Source organism: Nicotiana tabacum, chromosome 5, assembly GCF_000715075.1.
Source record: "Nicotiana tabacum cultivar K326 chromosome 5, ASM71507v2, whole genome shotgun sequence".
NCBI classification, from domain to species: Eukaryota; Viridiplantae; Streptophyta; class Magnoliopsida; order Solanales; family Solanaceae; genus Nicotiana; species Nicotiana tabacum.
In genome coordinates, this window is record NC_134084.1 from 101,606,113 (window position 1) to 101,624,679 (window position 18,567).

The window sequence follows — 18,567 nt, forward strand, 5'->3', positions numbered from 1 at the left end:
TTGCATTACCAGAGATTAGGGTAAGGGCTCAAAATAACCTTGAGGGGAAGGTGTTAGGCACCCCTCTCGGTCCATAATGGTGGGTCCCTGCCGAACTTATATTCACGAATTAGTCCATTAACAAATAAATAGTTGAATCAAATAATTTGCAAACAAAACACGTTGGACGTTGTATAACTCAAATAATAAGACAAAGGTTTTGAACATGTTGTATATAAAACAACGTTTTAAACAGAAGGGATTTGGGAAAGAAGGGATCCTAGGTTGGTTAGCCTACATGATCACCCCATACAATGTCCGGTAAACACTCCTCAATGAGGGGCTACACGTGACTTAAGCATGTAGTCATCATATTCCATATCTACCCTTCCCTCCATGTGGTCTTAGCCTAAAGCGTACTAGTAAACTTGACGATGCCTACGCGTGCACTACCCGTCCCTTTCCTGTGGCCCTGGAGGTATTTTAGGACCTCAAAATCTGGACAGTTCTAGACGACCCCTAAGGTGCTTAAAAGGAGAAAATTCTAAGGCTACAGGCAAGAACAAATAGGACCTTAGCACATAAGTAAGAAAAGAAGCAATTAGAGGCTCAAGTTCACCTCCACAAATAATGCATGTAAACAGCATGAGTCAAACACAAATAAGGGCAATATTGTTAAATAGTATCCTAAGACATGATGTCTAGGAAAATATCAGAACACATAAGATATGCAGTTTTTATTTTTATAAACTCAGAAGTAATGGCCCTATCCATTTTCCTACTGATTTTAAAATCAGAACAACATTAAGTAGCAGAAATAGTTTCAGAGCTGCAGGATTTGAAAACGTCCTATAGGCTTGCCTACACGCCGAATAGCGGTGTCCTAAGAGCATGATAACTACGCTTGACATAGTAAAACAACGGGCAGATTTTAAAACTGACTCTTGAGTCCCTATAGGCATGCTTTCTAATAGTGAATTAAAGCAGTATTTTGAGGGAATTCATTTCAGAAAAACAAACCGTTAATTAGACCAACTTCGAAGCAAACTACTCAAGAACTGGATTGACTTATTTAAACTAAACTGATTTTAGATCTAGGCAGAGTTTCTGATGTCGTTTCCTATAGGAATGATATCTAATTGTTTAAGAGCTGATGTTAGAAACTCGTAGATATGATAACAAATGAAAACACTCGTTATAACAGAAGTTGAACTAGATCATATCCTATATGCATGGTATCGGCTTGTGAAGTTGATTTTAGGACCTATAAACATGATTTCTATTGTTGGAACCACTTGAACCCTATAGGCATGATTTCGAACATGGTAAGGCAAACATAGAAAATATAACATCTTATAGGCATGGTTTCTACCCATTTACCCCATAAATATGAACTACCCACCCTTTTTTACTAGTCACTCCAATATTCGTTTACAAATTATTACAAACCAGATGAATGAATTACATAAATAGATAAAAGAAAAGAAGAAATTACACTATAGGGAGCCTAAAGCAGGCCCAAATGATTTCCCGAGACCTCCAATAGCCTCAAATGCCAATTTCATAGACAATATCATTGTCTAGGTGCGTCAGAGTTCCCAAAGGATCTCAAGGATATCGGGCAGTGATCACACCCAAACTTTGTAACCAAATGATTAAGTGGAGTGTGGAAGGGCCAGCCTCAGTGTGCCAGAGTTTAGAGGATTCTCAAGAGGATCCCAAGGCAGTACACACACTGGAGGGGGCAGAACTTAGTGACTTAGGAGTAGAGTAAGAGTGCTTGACATAGTTTGAAAGGTTTTAGTGGGAAACAGTGTTAAAAAGAGATTTGCTTGAAATAATTTTGTAAGAAAATACATAGGGAGTTACTAAATATGACAATTTAAAAAAGTAAGGAGAATAACAATCAGTCAAACCAAATACAAAACCAGAAAGAGGTTCATCAGCACTCCAATATATGGAGTCAAACAGGTACACACATCCAAATAGGGGTAATGGGGATTTGGGGTATGTATAGGCACATAGTAAGCATAGATGATCATAGGTACATAATCTGAGAAGCCTTAAAAGGGGTCAAGGCTTTTAAAGTATAACATGAACTACAGAATTAATACAGAATCAATAGGCTTAGGATAGCCAATTACTTCATACAGGAAGGTGCATGCTAGGGGTCAGAGAAACATAGTCACATTGGGTCATTCTCGAAGGGGGATCCTAAGGGGTATATAGAATGCAACAATGAAGACAGTGAAGTATACATGTTAATTGCAGGTTGAACAACAAAACCACATATAGAAGCATATTAGAAACATGACAAATTGAAGTAATAGGAGAAGCATATTGTTTTGGGACTTGAATTAAAATTGGAACATGTCAGTAAGGGGATAATAAGCACAAAGTGAAAGAGAAACCAGTAGTTAGCCTTGGCTTGCAGCCGGATGACTTTAGACAGTAGTAAGTAACACAAAAGAGAGCAGAAAGCTTTTAGTGTGAAAGAGAGAGTTTTTGAACCAATGTGTTCGTGTTTGTGTCAATGAGAAAGTAGGTATATATAGTAGCTCGAAACTAGGTAAAATAAGGCAAGCCTCACAATAGTATAGTAATAATGTAACTCGAAACCAATTAGGGCAAAATCAGTACAAGTATTCCCATAAGTTAAGGGAATCAGTTCAAACGGTAAGAATAAGTAACAAATAAGGAAAGAAATCATTATATAACCAATAAGGAAGGATCTCAAATTCAGTAAGTATAGGGTAAACAATTAGGGCTAAGTTCAGAAAACTCTAATTAAGGAGATAATCAATAGGAATAAAATATTAATGCAGACATGGTAAGCAAATCAATCAATTTGAATAGAAAGAGTAGGAATCGAAGGTGTCACACCTCCTTTTTACCTACACCTCCCGGAAGGGTATAAGAGAGTTTTTTCAATTAAAGGACAATCAAAACGGGATTTATTTATTAAAAGATTCGGAGTCGCTACTTGGAAAATTAATGGCATCCCAAGTCACCGTTTCAAATCCTGAATCGAGGAAAAGATTGACTCTGTATTATAGTTCGTGAATCAGAAATCTAGGTAAGGAATTCTGTTAACCCGGGAGAAGGTGTTAAGCATTCTCGGATTTCGTGGTTCTAGCACGGTTGCTCAACTATTGTATTCAGCTTAATTATCTGATTTTAAAACACTTATGAACCTATGTGCAGATTTTAGCCTTTAACCGCTTTTATTCAATTTTTAAAGAAGATTGAACGTCGTTTAAAACACGTCTTTGGATCGCGCCACATGAAATGCACCCGCAATCCTAAACATATTTTATTCAACATTTCAAGATTTGATTTGGGTCACATGAAATACACACCCGAGTTTAGGAAGGTAAATTATTAAAATAACGCGCCTAAAGCAACTACATGTTTTCAAATTAATAATAAAGTTTGCGAGGGCCATGGAAAGTTCAATTGATGGCACACCGCAATTTTAAAAGAGTTACTATTAATTAAATGAGGGCCATGGGCTTAGGGGTTTTATTTGGCATGGCATGCCTCAAATTATTCCCAAGTGTTTTATCATTCGAAGTTGTTATAATCGAATTACATTAAATGCACCCCCGAATTGAGATTCGTATATCGTAACCATGTCATGCGAGTGTGTCTATAATTACCATAACAAAAATAAGCTAACTTTTAGACAGACAGAAACTTGGAAATTAGTCAATATTGAATCTCTCTAACGAGTTCGAGTTGATTCCATAATTTTCCTTTAAAATCTTGAAGCTTGCTATGCAGATTCTCATTTTTGCTCAAGTTCTTAAATAGGTAAACAAACCAACGTCTAACATAAAATCCTATAAACAATAAATGTCCACAATCTTAAATTAAATTACATAAGCACCACATAAATCCATCTAAATATGCATTTAAAAGATCAAGCAAACAGAGGATATAAAATTCTTCCTAAACTACTAACAAACAGAAAGTGACACAAATCTATTTGTGCGAATTCCGAACAGAAAAGGAAGGAAAGAACGTTAATTAAAGTCTTTATTATTTCAAGCCTTTTACTTTCAGAGAGTTCAAATACGTATTATGAAGACAAGGTATCCTTTGAAATTTTAAAATGCAACAATCAGCCATGACTCTCATTCTCAACAAACAGATGACCTAACCAGTCGTTATAATATCATACACCTGATGCAAGGTCTAAAAATGACATAGACAACAATGAAAGAAGTAGATGTAACAATTTTATTCGAATAACTTACAAAAGATTGGCTCGGTTGGAAATGAATAGATCCGGAAACGAACAAAGAACGACTAGTGAAGCCTCGATTGGAATCGACAAACTCGAACGACAGATGACGAACTAACCGGTTTTCGGCGAGGCTCGTCGGAGACATAGGTGAGGCGAAAAGACGAAGGAGCGAGAGGCATTTGGAGGGATGAAGTTGTATCCCTATTTTCGTCTTCGTCTTATCCATTTTCCACTAGGTCCTGTCCGTGGTCGCTGCTCAAGGAAGATGAAGATGCTTGGTTTTTTAGGGAGACGGTTGAAGGTGATGAAGCACGGCTGAAGGTGACGAAGCTTGGCTGCTTCTGTCTAGGTCCAGGCGTTAGAGTTCTCTATAGGTTGAAGAAGAAGAACAACCTATAGAAGAACGAAATGGGTCTCTATTTTTTGGTCCTTGTTGTTGAAGAAAATGAACAAACGAGGGGGGGTCGAAGAAGACGAACTCGGAGGGGGATCTGTATTTGCTGCGCAGCTTTGTGTGTATATGCCTTCATCGTTCTTCTTTAGACCTCCTTTATTCTTAGGCGTTAGGTCCTTCTTATATTGTAGAGTCTAGGTCTAGATAGTTGTAGGGTTTTTAGGTTGAGGGGTATGGGCCTAGGAATTCTGGGCTATGTCCAAAATTAGGCCTAAAATGGGTTGCTAGAGCCCAAGTTTTACTCTTTCCCTCCGAACAAGATTAAAAATACGGTCTCATTTATTAATTAATCCTACTATTCAAATAATTACTAAAATAAAACTAACTATTAAAACAAGCCTATTTTTGGTATTTTTAAATATCATATTAAAATAAAAATACGATACTATTTTTGTATTATTTGTTTTTAGATTTTTTTAAGATTAAAAATGACTACAAAACATTAATGAACTTATTTTTGTGATTTTTTGTTTTCTTGTAATAAAATAAAGTAAAAGAGTCAAAATTACTTAAAATATCTATATTATGCCTACATTAAATATTTACATGCTAAAATGTGTAAAATATTGGGGAGGGTCAAAAATTACATGTCTACAGCTGCCCCTCTTTGACTGGAAACGCAAAGAGTTTTCAGACAAAGAATGACGAGACAGGTTTTTTGACCCGACCCTTATTTGGAGAGACCAAAAACTAAAAGAAAGGAGAATGTGACTGAGCCCTGGTATCTGAGCTGCCTACATATCCTTGGCTATAAAGGAATCAAGTTACGTGTAGTTCAGAAGTGAATGAGGTGATGGAGTACCGAGGTGGAGAGCTGGTCGAGGTGCCGTTCGGTCAAGGTTCTCGTCTGCGGTCTCGTTATTACATCAAAATCAAAAATAAAAAAGACTAACTAAGCCTATCAGCTACGAGTTACAAGATTCATATCTATGAGTCTTCTGAAGCTTGATCCTGAGTCTTGGTTGGTTCTTCATGCAGACCCTGATCTGAATCTTGATGCTTGTTAGCTGCAGATGTTGGTTCAATCTTCTTTAGCTTTTCAAATCAAGACGGGACATGCAGAACTTGTGACCTCAGCCATATCTTGAGCAGATCACATCTTTCATCAACTTCTGCATTTAGATTCACTTCTTGCCTTTCTTTTTGTTTTTTATTTATTCTGGATTGTGACTAACTTCTGTTGATCATCTCGGACTGCTGACTCGCATTCTTGACGCAAGCTTCTTTTGTTGCTGACCGAAATTGCATTCTGAATTGAATTCCTTTTTTTTCTAGGTAGGTGCCTGATTGCTGAACTTGAACCGTCTTCTCTTGTTACTTGACACTGTTTTCTCTTGCACCTTGAACCATTTTCCCTTGAAACTTGAATTGTCTTCCTTCGAAACTACTTTCCCTTAAAACTCGACTTGTCTTCCTTCGAAACTGCTTTCCCTTGAAATTTGAGTTGTCTTCCCTTGAAACTATTTTCCCTTGAAACTTGAGTTGTCTTCCCTTGTTCTACAGGTAGGCGCCCGATTATAACAAAACAGACAAAAGAAATTTTTTCTGCCCCAATTTGCACTAGGAACATATGTAAGTGTAAAACGAATCACATTACTAAATATCAATAAGAACTTGAAAACTAAAACTTGAATTGTACTCCCTTGTTCTCCATGCGAGCTCCTGACTGCTGACTTGAAATGTATTCCCGCTCTCCAGGCGGGCTCCTGACTGCTAACTTGAATGTATTCCCTGCTCTCCAGGTGGGTTCCTGACTGCTAAACTTGAAAAGTATTCCCTGCTCTCCAGGCGGGCTCCTGACTGCTGACTTGAATGTATTCCCTGCTCTCCAGGCGGGCTCCTGACTGCTATCTTGAAATGTATTCCCTGCTCTCCAGGCGGACTCCTGACTGCTAAACTTGAATGTATTCCCTGCTCTCCAGGCGGGCTCCTCACTGCTAGACTTGAATTGCTTCTCCCTATTCTCCAAGTGGGTACCTGATTTCAACAGAAAATAGACAAAACAAAGAAAAAATTTTGCCCCGGTTTGGGTATCTGGGCACATATGTAAGTGTAAAACTACATCATGTTATCAAATATTACGAAGAATTTGGAAGTTGGGTCCCATTATCCAGGAGGGTCCTGACAACTCTTAATTAAATGACAATTTTAAATCTAAGCTATATCTTTCAAAGGTATGACTTCCGCTAAATCTTGTTAACTAAGAAGGTCTTAAAATTACATCCCATTATCCACGAGGGTCCTGAAAATCAAAAATCAAGTTTTATCTTAAGAGTGACAATTTCACGGCTAAATTATATTACCCTACACTAGAACTTACGCTAGATTTTGTTATCTAATGGAAATTTTAAAGCTAGGTCTCATTATTTAGGAGGGTCCTGACAACTCTTAATTGAATACTATCTCAAACATGCAAACTTTGAAGTCAACTTATATTCCTTGGGGTTACATTTATCCTAGATTATGCTACTCATGATTGTTTTGAATTTTAAACTAGGTCACATTTTCTAGGAGGGTCCTGAAAATTTACAACCAAACCTGTCTGGCGCTTCCCTTTCCTTGCGGTGGGTTTCTCCGAAACAAACGAGATTTCCTGCCCCTGTTTCAAATCAAAGAAAAATCTTGTCAGTTTAAAAATATGGTGGTTGGTTTGTGGCCTTGACTTTGACGGCGGTTGCTCCTTCACTTCTCATGATAACCGATTTCCACTCGAAGACCTTGCTTGTTCCTTGACTAATCACTTTCTATGTCATCCTTATCACAGAAAATATCTCTTCTCCGTTCAGACCCAATTCCCTTTATCTGTTGCATTGCTCATGAACTGACATTTACCAACCTTTGTGTTTCACCGAAAATACCTTTGATCCGTCCACTTAACACCCTCCATCTGTTGCATCATGCTCTTGTGTTGACATGAATTCCAAAGCACGTTAATTGCCATGATGTTCCTTCCTGACTTAATTCACTGGCCTTGGCCTTGAAGTCTATTGTTCCCCCACTTGTCACGATAACTTTGATTTTTGCTTGGAATACCTTGCTTGTCACTGGTTAAACACTTTCTTTGTTGATCTCATCACATAGAATACCTTTGACCCGTTCACCCAACATCCTCTATCTGTTGCATTGTTCACGAATTGAAATATACCAAACCTTTGTATTTCTCATGGACTCCAAAGTATGTTGATTGCTACCAACTCAGTGCGCTTGTTGTTCTTTCCTAACTTATGCCACATTGATGTGCTGTCCAGATCCCGTTTTGTGCAATTGGAAAGCTGGTGGCAAATTTTGAAGTCATTTCTCACTTATTCTAACTAAACAAACTCAGGAAGAAGAAGTAAACAAGACAAAAGGAACAGAGTAAAGGACAAAGGAAAGAGATGATTCCTAACAAGAAAACTACAAAGTAGAAACCTATCAGGTGTGGATACCAACTCTAATGACCATGACATGCACATGTTGATTAAGTGGCCTAATCCGTCAAACAAGTATGATGTTCAACTCTTTTTATACCCCTGAACCGTGAAACTGGACTTCAATGCTCTGATTATCCAATCTAATTCACAATCCTTATTCGACTTGTAGTGCCCGAATGGTTTTTACCATCAAGCCTCTCTCATTTTGTTCTTTCTCTCAACTTGTCGTCATCTTACGGTGCCCGCGAGGGTTTTCACCAATAAGACTCTCTCATTTTTTATTTCTATCAGCTCCCGTCACCTTACGGTGCCCGTGAGGGTTTTCACCAATAAAACTCTCTCATTTTCATTATTTTTCTGCTTGGACCAGCGTGTTGCCCCTGATATGAATTACCTCTCCTTTCTTGACTTGGCATCTCTCGAAGACTGATCAGAAGGTCTTTCTTTGGACCATAATATGGGATTTTGGATAGGGTTAAAAGGAAAGGATATCAAAGGCTCAAAACAATTCACATGGGTTCAAAATTACAACTTTCAGAATCGGATTTCTTATAACAACCATAACTTCTACCCCAGTTTCTTGCTTGGGGACTTTTGGGTTTTTATTTTGATGAGACTGAACCGTGAGGCTGCCTACGTATCCTTAAAAGGAATCAGGTCGAACGTAGTTCATATCATAGGAATTTACTTTATTTGTTGTGATTTTTCTCTTTTCTCTTTCTTTTCTTTCTCTTTTTTGCTTTCTTTTTCTCTTTTTGTTGTTTTTCTTCTTTTTTTTCTCTCTCTCTTTTCATTCTTTTTCTTTTCTCTTTTTCCTTTACTCATCTTTCACGCTTGCGTTTCTGAACTTTGCTACTGATTCCAAAAGAGGGCTATGAAAGAAAATAAATTAGGCTCAAAGGGGTAATGAAGGATAAAGTGTTTAGATAGCATAACAAAATACCTTCGTCATTCCAATCTTCAAAACATGTCAAGTATAAACAACACAATTAAACAAACCAAGGAAAACATTCGTAACATCTTTTGATTGCACCAGACTTGATGACCATATCCACACATTCACCTTCTACATCTGTTACATACAAAGCACCATTGGACAACACTCTCACTCTCACTACCACGAACGACGCCCTACAAATTTGGGGAAAACTTGATGTTATCTTCACCCGATGCAGCATGATGCATTTCAATAGTGTATTTTTATGTTCTATCTGCCCCAGTTTCACACAATTCGGGCTTGAAGTGATCTCAAAATGCCTTCACTTATTTCCCTTAAATGTCCCTACATCTTCAGCATTGTTTCATTGCTTCGTAACTAAACTGATTTTTAAAACTAGGTTGAGAATTACGCATGCATGTCATGTTACTAGAGTCAACAGGAAAAGAACTATAAAAGAAAAGAGAACTAAACGAAAATGACTAGAAATCACAGAAAATAAAAAATTGCATTAGACAGATGGTGAAAGGGTTTGGACAACAAAACAAACAAACTAAATTGGGGTTACGAACCTAGAACAAACCTATACAACGCTAAACAGGTTACTATGACTAAACAAACTAGGCAAAATAAAAGGATAGAAAGGTTTGAGTCACAAGACAATATCCGGATTACAACCCTGAAATAACCCGGACAGCAGAAATGACAACAAAATATACCACCAAAAACTCCTCCCTGGATAACCAAGAAAAAAGCGTATTTCCAATCATCAAACTCAACATCTTAGCCACTGACTTCTGCATCAACAATACTAGGACCTTCACACGTCTCCATCACATTGTTCTTAACAGATTACCTTTGGGTTCCCTTTGCCTACTCGTTCTTAGGATCAACCTCTGATAGCGCTGAAAGCTTAGTAGCACGTGGACCTCCGAGGCTCCCAGAAGAATTCTCACATTCCTTTTCAAAATAAACCATACCCACCATATGCGTCTCATTATGCACAAGTGATGGACTTTGGCTAGTGTCTGCTGCATCTGGATTTTGCACGACAATGTCGCCTGCATCAATAAGCTTCTGGATCGCATTCTTCAGATTCCAACACTTCTCTATGTCATGCCCCGGGGCATCTGAGAAATAGGCACACCTTTGAGAAAAATCAAACTTCTTTGGAAGAGGGTTTGGCATTTTTATCTGGGTCGGCTTCAACATGTCCAATTTCCTTAGCCTCTGGAATAGACTGGCATATGACACTCCCAATGGAGTGAATATTTTCTTCTTCTGTAACCTCTCATTCTTAAAGGCTTAACTGGGCCGGAAACCTGATCCAGGGGGTTTTCGATAGGCTCGTGGGGGTAGATAGGCATTTTGTGGAGCTGGGTACTGGGAGAGTGATGTACGACTTTGGGAGTTCTGTGGAGAGAAGTGGCATTGGGGAGGATCATCTGGTGCATAAGGATATCCACAGGGACGACGTCGAGGCTGGAAGTGTTGATCAGGAAAGCCCATTGGATCATCTTTTTTGTTTCTCTTCCTTCCACCCAAGCTTAATGGGATGTTCTGAATGTTTTTCGAACAACTCATGATTTTGCCTGACTTGATTCCCTCTTCTACTAGCTCCCCATTTTTTAAAACATCATTGAAAGGCTTCCCCAGGGCTGGGATCAAATGACTGAAGTAGGTGGGGCCCTGAGCTTGTAGGAAAAGCTCAACCATCTCTTCTTCACCAATCGGGGTATTGACTCGAGCAGCCTGCTCCCTCTATCTGAGCCCAAACTCTCTAAAGCTTTCCTCAGACTTCTTTTCCATTTTAGATAGGGAGGAGCGGTCTGGGGTAACACCCGATCTGTATTGAAAGTATCGGACAAAATCTTGAACCATGTCACCCAATATAGGTCACTTACCAACATCTTGGTGATGATGCCATTCCAACGCTGCCCCAGTCAGGCTCTCACTGAAGTACGCCATCAACAAATCATATTTCTTGCCAACATTTCTCATTTTATTGCAATAATCTCTCAAATGGGATACCGGATCCCAACACCCATTATACAAGTTAAACTTTGGCACTTTAAACCCCGCAAGAAGACGAACGTCGAGGGACATAGACAATTCTTTGTAAGACATGCTACCCTGGTCTCCCATTCCTTGCTTGCTCTTTAAGGACTGTTTTATGCCTTTCAGCCTCCTAGGTATCCCATCTCGCCCCTTTCTTCCTGCGAACTTTTCATTTACAACATAAGGCTCATCCCGCGGGCCCTGCTTGTATGAGTTGGGAACCTTGTGGACATCCTCTAAGGGGTAATATTGGGCATCGTGAGCATTGAGTGGGTGTTCATTGTTGGGGATGGTGGATAAGACAGGAGGGCAATTTTTGGGAAAGGTATTTGGAAGATGAGTGATGGAGCTACTAGGATGGTTGGTAAAGCCATGATAAGCGGGTAGCTCTGGAGAGTATGGAGGATCATCTGGCATTGTGTTCGGAGCTTAGGTAAGAATGGCATCTAGGAGGCTAGGTGGTGGCGGGGGTGGTACCTTCCCAGTCATCCAGGCCTGATACATGTCCACCATGTGTTGTCTCAACATCTTTACCTCTTCAACCAACCCATTGTCCTGTTCAACCAACTGCTTTAGGGCCCTGGTATCAACCAACTCAGTTCTGTTGTTATCTGCCATTGCCTTTTGACTTTGTGTTGTAGATAAGAGTAACCACTTTAAAAACCACAAACCAACCATCCTTCTGTTATGAATATAACAAAATGAAGCCATCACGTTAGCGTTAGGGCATTTAACATAAGATAATCTCACTTTATGTGCAATGCACCTAACCACAGTTATCAGTTCTAAAATGACTTCGAGGGTACAAAGGTCAGTTGCCGTCATCCCATTTTGTTCATTTTAACCTCTCTTTTCTTTGTTTTTCTAGCACTTCTTAGCTCGCTCATTTTTCTTCCTTCTCATTATCGCTCTTTTTCTTCCTTCTCATTTCTCACATCCCAGGACTTCACCCCCTTTTTTCCTTTTTTTTCTTTTTTTAACAACATAATTGGGCCTAACTCGCTTTATCTTCACACTTCAGCCTCTCTTTTTTCTTTTTTTTTCTTTTTTTTTTCATTCGCCCTCAATTATCATTGGTCCGCCAAATGACCCTTTTACCTTTGAAGAAATGCAACATGTAGCACATAGGATGCATCAAGATGGTCTGTTATTTTGGGTACACCTATCCTAGAAGGCCCCAACCCCTGTGTTGAGTCCCCAAACTCAAATGCACATGATGCAAACAAACGTGCCTACTAGGGATCCGGCATTAGGCTGAGTTATTCTAGGTTCAAAACCTGGGTTTATTGTTCTAGACCTGGCTTACCCGAGCGGACCGCTCGAGCCGAGGGGGGCAACGTACCGGGAATACAGAAGCTTCACCGGCTTTGCAACTTGTCCGAACCTCGTTCTAAATTTGGGATATGACTCTAACAGAAAAGAAGTCACACGAAGTGCACACTTCTTCATGATTTAGAAGGCTCAGAGAGATGAGAGATTTTGCAACAGTTTATATACAGTTCACGGAATATCAAAGCGGTAAAAGCAATCAATTAGCACATTAGGCCCAAATCATGTAACAAAATCAGATAATAGATAAAGCCAACTATAACAATTATTCTGAGCTTGAATTCTTGAACCCTGAACTAGAGATTCTGGGTTCGATCTTCCCCAGCAGAGTTGCCAGAGCTGTTACACCTCCTTTTCACCTACACCCCCCGGAAGGGTATAATGGAGTTTTTTCAATTAAAGGACAATCGAAATGGGACTTATTTATTAAAAGATTCAGAGTCGCCACTTGAGAAATTAATGGCGTCCCTAGTCACCGTTTCAAATCCTGAATCAAGGAAAAGATTGACTCTATATTACAGTCCGCGAACCAGAAATCCAGGTAAGGAATTTTGTTAACCCGGTAGAAGGTGTTAGGCATTCCCGGATTCCGTGGTTCTAGCACGGTTGCTCAACTGTTGTACTCGGTTTAATTATCTGATTTTAAAATACTTATGAACCTATGTGCAGATTTTAGCTTTTAACCGCTTTTATTCAATTTTTAAAGAAGATTGAACGTCGTTTAAAATATGTCATTGGATCGCGCCACATGAAATACACCCGCAATCCTAAACATATTTTATTCAACGTTTCAAGATTTGATTAGGGTCACATGAAATGCACACCCGAGTTTAGGAAGGTAAATTATTAATATAATGCGCCTAAAGCAACTACGCATTTTCAAATTAATAACAAAGTTTGTGAGGGTCATGAAAAGTTCAATTGATGGCACACCCCAATTTTAAAAGAGTTACTATTAATTAAATGAGGGCCATGGCTTAGGGGTTTTATTGGCATGGCACACCTCAAATTATTCCCAAGTGTTTTATCATTCGAAGTTGTTATAATTGAGTTACATGAAATGTACCCCTGAATTGAGATTCGCATATCGTAACCATGTCATGCGAGCATGTCTATAATCACCATAACAAAAATAAGCTAACTTTTAGACGGACAGAAACTTTGAAATTAGTCAATATTGAATCTCTCTAACGAGTTGGACTTGATTCCATAATTTTCCTTTAAATCTTGAAACTTGCTATGCAGATTCTCATTTTTGCTCAAGTTCTTAAATAGGTAAACAAACCAACGTCTAACGTAAAAGCCAATAAACATTAAATGTCCACAATCTTAAATTAAATTCCATAAGCACCACATAAATCCATCTAAATATGCATTTAAAAGATCAAGCAAACAGAGGATATAAAACAATATCTCAACAAATGACCAAATTCTTCCTAAACTACTAACAATCAGAAAGTGACACGAATCGATTTGTGCGAATTCCGAACAGAAAAGGAAGGAAAGAACGTTAATTAAAGTCTTTATTATTTCAAGCCTTTTACTTTCAGAGAGTTCAAATACGTATTATGAAGACAAGGTATCCTTTGAAATTTTAAAATGCAACAATCATCCATGACTCTCATTCTCAATAAACAGACGGCTTAACCAGTCGTTATAATATCATACACCTGATGCAAGGTCTAAAAAAGACATAGACAACAATGAAATAAGTAGATGTAACAGTTATATTCGAATAACTTACAAAAGATTGGCTCAGTTGGAAACGAACAGATCCAGAAACGAACAAAGAACGACGAGCGGAACCTCGATTGGAATCGACAGACTCGAACGACAGATGACGAACTAACCAGTTTTCGGTGAGGCTCGTCAGAGACAGAGGTGAGGCGGAAAAGACGAAGGAGCGAGAGGGATTTGGAGGGATGAAGTTGTATCCCTATTTTCGTCTTCGTCTTATCCTTTTTTCCACTAGGTCCTATCCGTGGTCGTTGCTCAAGGAAGATGAAGATGCTTGGTTTTTCAGGGAGACGGTTGAAGGTGATGAAGTACGGCTGAAGGTGACGAAGCTTGGCTGCTTCTATCTCGGTCCAGGCGTTAGAGTTCTCTATAGGTTGAAGAAGAAGAACAACCAAATGGGTCTCTGTTTTTTGGTCCTTGTTGTTGAAGAAAATGAACAAACGAGGGGGGGTCTAAGAAGACGACGCGGAGGGGGGTCTGTATTTGCTGCGTAGCTTTGTGTGTATTGTAAGCACGTGATTTTTCGCTTTACGAGCAATCGCTCCAAAAGAAAATAAAAATAGTGACAAATGATTTCGCTGTACAATTTTTCGATCTTTCCGTGACATGTGTTGTTAGTCGTTTGTGAGTCTGTCCATTTTGCATCTAGTCCTTATCAAACAAAAATACAAAAAATATATGTGGCGTTAAGAGAAAATTCAAAAAAAAATATAAATATACGTGCATCGTCCGTTTTAGGTTGTGATTTAACTTACTTGGTATGATAATTATGTTGAAATGCCATATTGTTATTTGTTTTAATTTCATTTGTTTTATTAATTATTATTATTTTTTTTTAAATTGGAAAACAAAAGAAGTTGAAATCAGTTGGGCCCAAAAAATAAGACAAAAACAGGCCCAAACCAACGATCTGACCCGGTCCAAACCCAGCCTGCCCAGGCACGGACTCAAACGATGTCGTATCGGCATCCCCATTTGAAGCCGTTGATCTGATTCAAAGGAACGGTCCAGATCAGGTTGTCCAACTCACCTCAACGACGCCGTTTCAGGCAAGTTGAATCTGAGCCGTCCAACCTCATTGATCCAACGGTCCCTGGTTCCCTCATGACCCGACCTATTTAGCCGGTTTAACCCAACCCCTCACCTAAACCAAAACGACCCCGTTCCCATACCAAACGACCCCGTCCTGTTACCCACCAATAGATCTAAGCCGTTCAGATCACTTGATCTAACGGCTCCAATCTCTCTTCCCCTTCCATATATAAACTTGACCCTTTACCCCGCACCCCCTATCCGAACCCCCCCCCCCCCCCTTTCAGTCATCTCCTTCCCCGAACCCTGAAACCCCCAAACCCTAACGCCGCCCTGGTTTCCTTTCCACCAAAACCCGGTGGCACGAACGCCGGTGACCACCCCCTTCACACCCCTAAAGCATCCAACCACCCTGAACACGAATCCACTAACCACGAACCTCGAATCACTTTTGTTCGTCTCGAATCTTCATTTGAAGATTTGAGTCGAACCCGGATCTATGCCAAATCATCCCATCTTCATACCAGACACTCCCCTGACCTTCCTCGTGACCAAACCAAACTTGGTTTGGTCCGAATCTACCCACAACTCCCAAAAATCCAGATCTGGAAATCCAGACTTTAGAACACATGCACTTGGGGAATCCGGCCGGTTTGGACATAGGTTTGAGGTCTAATAGACCTTAATCAAGGTGTTCTTATGTGAGAACACCCTGATTAAAGTTTGTTCGGCCTCAAAAGTTCGAAGTCGAGTTTGATTTGAGTCCGTTTGATTTCAAACTTTTTCAGTAAGTTTCCTTTTCTCTTTGTTTGGTTCTAATTAAGTTGTCAGCATATTTCTTTGTGTTTGTTTGTTATTTTGTTATTTTTCATTCGGATTTCTTCCATCTCTGTTAAAGGCCTTTTATTTGGCCAATTGTCTTCTGTTTGTGTTCTGAATATACCCTGTGATATACGTGTTCATCAATTAGATTAATCGTCAAGCGAGTTTAATTCATATAAGTTCCCAGTGTTTGAACAAATTTATCTGAGGTCATTCGGGACTCTATACGTGTTGTTTATATGAACGATTGATTGTTATGTGTTACGATTAATATAGTCGAGTCGATATATGTCGTCAATTAGTTTCAATCGTTAATGGTAACAACTTGATTCGTATTGCTTATTTCTGCTGTGATCGTATTTGAGTCTCATTAGGAACTGAATTGTATTGCCTGTTGATTTTGTTCAAATTAAATTAAAAGAACATCTAGGGGAAAGGTTATAATGGCAGATTCAGATTTTGGTTTTTAAACACAATGCCATTTGGTTTGGACTGTGGGCAACATGTGTATGGTTTGCTTTAAGGAATTAAAATAATCGGACAGCATGTGCTGTCAGATTATATTCCTACTGCCCATACTTTGTTTAAAAAAACAAGTGATCAGTACACTTTAACAACCAAAAAGAGAGAGGGGCTGTCAGGGATTTCATGGGGGCTTGGTTATTTAAAACAAGTGAGTGGAAAAGCAACATGGGGGGGCAATTTTGAGTTGTAAAACAGACTGTAAAGTGTTAAGGTTAGGCTATAAAAGAGGAGACCATCCGTTAGAAAAGGGGGTTGATTTTCGAGTTTTGAGAGAGTCTATGAGTAAGAAAACTGGAAAAGGAAAAAAAACAGAAATAAATTTCAGAACATTGGGAAGGAGTATTGCCTAGAAGAAACTGTGTAAGAATCCAGTTTGATCAGGTTGTCTTCGTGGCTTTGCTTTTCCTGTCGTTTGCCAAGTTTTCTTGTGGTCATTGGATTTCTGTTGCTGTTACATTCAACATTCTGGGCTGTTATTTCCTACTCTGTTTTACTGGGATTGTCCATTTGTTGTTCGACTCTTTGCTGAGCTTCATCATTATTGGCTGGTTGTTTGTTGCTGTGTTGTTGCTGTGAATCTGCTGATTGCTGTTGTTTGCTGTGTGCTACTCAGCTGACCCTTTTCCTTCTTCTTCTATTCCTCTACATTAGGTACACAACCAAGGCACTATCAAATGTAATTAGAACATTGAGCATGAATGCAAAAGAAAGGAAAAGACTTGAAGTTGATTTTCATATATATACTGTTATATTAGATATCATGTATTGTATGATAATTTTCATTCTTGTATTGACAATCGAAGCAGCCTATATGCCTAATGTATATTAATATAAGTTAGCTAAATGGTAGCTTACATATGTATGCTGATAGGTGATAATATGTTCAATGAGATATGTTGCATTTCAGATTCTAGTTTACTTTGCAGTATATGTTGATATGTATACCAAGTATGAACACTGTACATCCTGGAGTAAGTTCTTTCTTTTTCGGATTGATGGTCTCATATAACTAGTAAACCACCTGTTAAGACAAAAAATACCAAACTTGCAATATCAACCCCGTAAAGGTCGGGTTCAGACCAAAACAGGCCTAGCCGGCCTGCTTCGAGCAAGCAGTGGCCCAGGTTTGGCCCATCACGCATGGGTCGAATTTGGGCCCATGACTACTTATTCGACTGACTGTGCGCGCAGCCTTGTTCCTGATTTTAGCATTTCCGAATTCTGTCATAAAATAACTTGCAAGCATTAATTAATTAGGATTATCTACTGCTTTCGATTGATAGAGACAAACACGACAAGAAACGTAGTTGCTATAGGGTATCCTTTAAAAATAAGAATGAGATGAGCCTCGCCGAATAAAAACACAGATTGCGGGGCCCTCAGTAAATACTTGTTTTAAATTACTTAGAATTCAGGAGGGCCGCTTAGTGAATTCCGTGGCCTTTCCAAAAATAATAACGCGATAGTCTTTTTAGGCGCGTGTTTAATAATTTATTTTCTTAAGACTTAGGGTGTGCATTTCATGCGACCCAAATCCAAATCCCAAAACGTCAAGTAAGATATGTTCCGGATTGTGGGTGCATTTCATGTGACGCAATCCAAAGACATGTTTTAAGCGACGTTCACATTCCTAATAATGATAATTAATAAAGTGGTTAAAAGATAAAATTTGCACATGGTTCATAATTGTATTTAAAAATCAGAAAAATAAGCCGAATATAACAGCTGAGTGACCGTGCTAGAACCACGGAATTCGGGAATGCCTAACACCTTCTCCCGGGTTAACAGAATTCCTTATCCGGATTTCTGGTACGCAGACTGTAATATAGAGTCATTATTTTTTCCTCGATTCGGGATTAAAATTGGTGACTTGGGACACCCTAAATCTCCCAAGTGGTGACTCTGAAATAATTAAACCAATCCCGTTTCGATTGTCCTTTAATTGGAAAAAACTCCCCCTGCGCCCTCCCGGGCGCGGAAAAAGGAGGTGTGACAGCTCTGGCGACTCTGCTGGGGATCAGGACCCAGAACC

General features: G+C 39.1%; 1 long non-coding RNA gene across 1 annotated transcript; it reads right to left on the minus strand.

The window, feature by feature from the left end:
- Window positions 1-5,391: 5,391 nt before the first annotated feature.
- Window positions 5,392-14,597, minus strand: LOC142181198 (uncharacterized). Its single transcript, XR_012709672.1, has 2 exons — window positions 14,164-14,597; window positions 5,392-7,954 (listed from the first exon to the last, which is right to left on the minus strand). It is a non-coding gene; the product is annotated as an uncharacterized LOC142181198 (long non-coding RNA).
- Window positions 14,598-18,567: the final 3,970 nt, after the last annotated feature.